This window comes from Pinus tabuliformis, chromosome 9 (assembly GCF_031772625.1).
Source record: "Pinus tabuliformis cultivar Carrire ecotype Pingquan chromosome 9, CPIR1, whole genome shotgun sequence".
NCBI classification, from domain to species: Eukaryota; Viridiplantae; Streptophyta; class Pinopsida; order Pinales; family Pinaceae; genus Pinus; species Pinus tabuliformis.
The window spans coordinates 126,541,101-126,545,838 of record NC_142307.1 but is presented as its reverse complement, the minus strand read 5'-3'; the positions used below and the strand labels follow the sequence as shown (position 1 = coordinate 126,545,838).

The following is a 4,738-nucleotide window of genomic DNA, read 5'->3' as shown; positions in this document are numbered from 1 at the left end:
ATATATTAGGAGTCTTTGTGGTTAAAATATCTTTACTATTGAGAGGTCACAAGTTCAATTCTCTCCACACCTTTGGGTCAAGCTCCATAGTTGATGTAACATACTCTTACTATCCCTAGCCCCAACTAAGGGTAAAGTTGACCCAATCTCCAAAGTCTAGTAATGAAAATGAGATCTAAATATTTTAGCCTTTTGAAACCTTCTCAAAACTTAAAACAGATGTCATAATTGCATCTACACCTTCAAAACCTTCCTAACCATAAGAAATTTTTCTCACTCCTAAATCAAAGAAAACAACTCAAAATAATATTAAAAATAATTAAATACCTTAATTAATTTTCCCTTGGGAAGAAATTTTTTAGTTAAGTTTACCTTTTTGATTTAACAAACTTAACGCAAAAGTAAAAAATTAAAATTAAAACTTTATTATTATAACACAAATCTATTTTTAAACAACTGACTCAAAATCATATATAATATTATAACGTAACTCCAATCACATTACAATTGTAGATAATTGTGAAAAAAATTATACTCAAATATAAAATATATTAATAGTGAAAACCCTAACGCGTACATTTAAATATATTAATAGTGAAAACCGCAAAATATAAAATATATTAATTGTGAAAACCCTAACGCAGAGAACAAAACCTTTTGCTGTTGTCATTTTGCAGTCAGATTTCAAAATTTTCAAATTCGGCTCTAACAAAATTACACAATTCCAATCCTCTGAAGTATATTCATTTAGAAGTTTTTGAGATCTCCAAACCAACTTAAAATATCAATCAAATTACAATCACTTTTATCGGCTGCCAAATCCTCAATTGCTTCTGAGCAACTAGAATACTGAGACTAACACATCTGGTTTCGTGGAAATGGATGTCGATCACCATACCAATCCTCTTACCAGTTCTCCACTGTAACCCTAACAATACTGTTTTGTTGTTTCTAACATTATTATAAAAATATCCTCCTACCAGGGCCTTGATGTGCAAGGCTGAATAACATATGCTACATTTTCCGATTCTGTATATCAAAGAAAGATACTGCAAGTTTTTCAGATAAACAGAAAATAAATTTATTATATTGACTTCAAATCTTTAAAGGAACATGTGAAAGCTCAATTCAAGGAAAAAAGACTAAAAATAAGAATCCGTTTCGGAGTCTTGCAAAAGAAAAAGAACCGAAAATTCAAAACTTGTAATGAAGACAGACCAGAATGCGATTCACCGGGATGAGATACCGGTTATAAATATCTAGACCTATTTAAAAGAAATCGTGGAAAGAGGAGCGGACTCTAAGCGCTGCTGAATTTTGTAACAGCCTTAGTACCCTCAGAAACGGCGTGCTTGGCAAGCTCCCCTGGAAGAACGAGTCGTGCGGCTGTCTGGATCTCCCGGGAAGTAATAGTTGGCTTCTTGCTGTAGCGAGAGTCTGGATGCCTCGGTCACCAATTTCTCAAATAAATCATTGATAAAACCGTTCATGATTCCCATGGCATTGCTGGAAATACCCATTTCAGGATGGACCTGCTTCAGAACCTTGAAGAGATAGATCTTGTACGTCTCCACACTTTTCTTGTGCTTCTTGCTCCTTTTGTCTCCTTCCTTCAGTAGCTTATTCTCCGACTTCAAAGGCTTCTTTTCTGTTGAAAGCGAATTCCCCACCACCGGCCTTTTCCCAGCCACGGGCCTCTTCTCTGTCTTCGGGGCCATTGATGCCACTATCGTGACTCGAACCTCAGACCACACAAAAGACTCGGGGTCACTATATCTGTGAAAAGGAAAAGAATCTATGGCAAATGAAAGCCGGAGGCCGTTTCATTATATAGGCGCTCGAGTGTCTTTCCTATTGGCTGATCTCTGGCGCCACGGATTGCTGATGTAGGCCGGATATTATTGGGTGATTCAAATTTTGACTACAAATTATTTGGGTTCAAATTTTGCCTACATATTATTTGGTGACTAGTTTATATTCATTTTAATTTTAGGAGTTACCAAACAGGAAGAGGGATCAATTCTCTTTTTACTTCAGAAGAATAGAAGTTACCCAGTAGTAAGAGATCAGACTTTTTTTTACTTTAAAAGAGATTTGATCTCTTTTCACACTTAATAAATCCAATGTTAAAATAAATCTATTATTATTTAATTATTAATTTTATTTATAATTATTAATTGTGTCTTATTTTATTTGATTTTTGACCAATCAAAATGTTAAACAATACAACATTTCTACCGAGAACTTCTCAATAATAATAAAAAAATCTAATGGTTTTTGTGATAAGCTATAAATAAATATTTTGAATATAAAGTCAAATGTTAATGGTTGATTTTAACGGTTTTACTCGATTACAAGTTAAGGATTGATTTTTTATTTATTTTTTAATTTCTATAGGTTTTGTGATAAGCTTTAAATAAATGTTTTGAATATAAAGTGAAATGTTAATGTTTGGTTTTTCAATGGAATGACAATTTTGTTATAAGTTAAGGATTGATTTTTTATTTACTTTTTAATTTTGAAAGGCTTTATGATAAACTTTAAATAAATATTTTGAATATAAAGTTAAATGTTAATGTTTGGTTTTACCTAGTTTTACTGGAATAGTTAATGATGGTTTTATTTTTCTTCAAATTTCAAAAAGTTTTGTTATAAATTATAAATAAGTATTTTGAATATAATGTCAAATTTTGTTGCTTGGGATTTATTTTAAGATATTTTAAAATTCATAGTAGTTGAGCGGGAATTAAATCAAGCGTGATGGTAATAAACTATGGGGGGCTAATCCACAATTCTTTGGAGAGTTCATTGTGGGTTTTAAAGGATTTTATCAGAATATGTTAATGATGAATTTAAAAAAAAAAAATGAAGGGTTTGTTATAAATTATTATATCATAGGTTTCTTTATTTTTATGTTGATGTGTTTATTTTCAAATAGGGTTTCCAAAACTTGTGGGTTTATTTTTATGTTGAGATGTTTATTTTGGAATAGGGTTTCCAAAATTTTCATTTAATTATGATCAACCTAGATCCATCTTAACTCGAGATCTAACTTGGTTTGATCCGTGTAGGAGCTTCATATATCTAGAATTATGGATCTAACTTGGTTTAATTATTAATTATTAATAATTTCATTTTTTACTTTTATTTAAAAATGTTATAAAATTAAATTATATATATAATAACATATTTTGATTGTAAAATGAGAGATGGTTTTTTGGCATGTGGTATTGATGAGCCATGGTATTGGCCCATGGTATTGTAACAAAGTTCGTAATTTCCATGGTAAAGTTGGGGTGAATATCCATGATTAAAAGTATTTTTATATTGTAAGTATTAAGTTTTTTTGTGTGCTTATTAATGATATTTAAATGTTGTTACAAAATTATTATTTTAATTTATATGGTAAAACTATTGTAATTGATAGTCACTATTTATTTTTTATATATCTTAATGTGATAGAGGGTTTAGATATATCTCAAAAGTAATTATAATCTTTTTCTTTTTAGATTCAAATAAAAAAGTATTATAAAATAAATTCAAATAAAATAATTTGATTGTGAAATGAGAGATGGTGTTAGGGCATGTGGTATTGTTGAGCCATGGTATTAGCCCATGGTATTGTAACAAAAATTATTTACAAGTAATAATATATATGGTAAAGTTAGGGTGAATATCAATGGTTAAAAATATTGTTACATAGTAAGTTTATTATAAGTACTATAGTTTGTATGTACTTATTAATTAAATGTAAATATGGTTAAAGAATCATTATTTTAATTTATAATGTAAAATGTCTTAACTTATAGCTACTACTTCCATGTTATATATTTTAATGTGATATGTATATTATTATTTTATTTTATCTACAAAGTTATTCATAAACAAAATTACAATATAACAAATTGAATTTTATTATTTTTATTACTTTTAATTTTTTTAGGGATAGTACAACATCTTCTCCTACTAGGGTATATATTACTTTTAACCTTTTATTAAATGTTTATAAATCCTTTACATTTTATAAATTGAACATATTAATATAAATCCCACATATTATGTTTACAAACTTTCTTACATTACTTCCATAGAATATTCTAGAATATTAGTAGTAGTATTCACATATATAGGTTGGGATTTATCTCAGAATTATTTATGCATTTTATGTGTGATTAATTAGAAAATTCTAGAACATAAATGATGGTTTTTGTGCATGTGGGATTGGTAAGACATGGTATTAACCCATAGTATTATAAGAATGCCTATTTACAAGTTAAGAACTCTATGGTAAAGTGACCATGAATCTTCATGGTTAAATTTTTTATTACATGTACTTTTAAAAGTATATATGATTAACTCATATATTAATTTTTTTAATTAACAATTAAAATAATTTACAATAAAGGTACAATTTAGTTATTTTATATGCTTCAATCTAGTAATGTGAGATGTATAATGAGATAAGTGATTTGACATTTATAGAAGTTTACATTTAAATTATATTGGTGTGCTAATAAGTGGATTGTAGAATTTAACCTCCATATAATATTTTATAAATTCTTAGTACTAATTACAAATCAAAGGTTGAGATTTCCTTCACAAATATTTATGCCCTTTTCATCAAATTGATTGAGTCAAGACTCTACAACCAAGTATACGAGATGTGTAGCTGTAATATAAGAAAGTTTATAGAAAAAAAAAAAAAAACAGTTTTATATGTTTAAATTAATATGTAAAT

At 28.1% G+C, this 4,738-nt stretch overlaps 1 pseudogene; it reads right to left on the bottom strand.

The window, feature by feature from the left end:
- Nucleotides 1–1,065: 1,065 nt before the first annotated feature.
- Nucleotides 1,066–1,775, bottom strand: LOC149147416 (histone H2B.1-like; annotated as a pseudogene).
- Nucleotides 1,776–4,738: the final 2,963 nt, after the last annotated feature.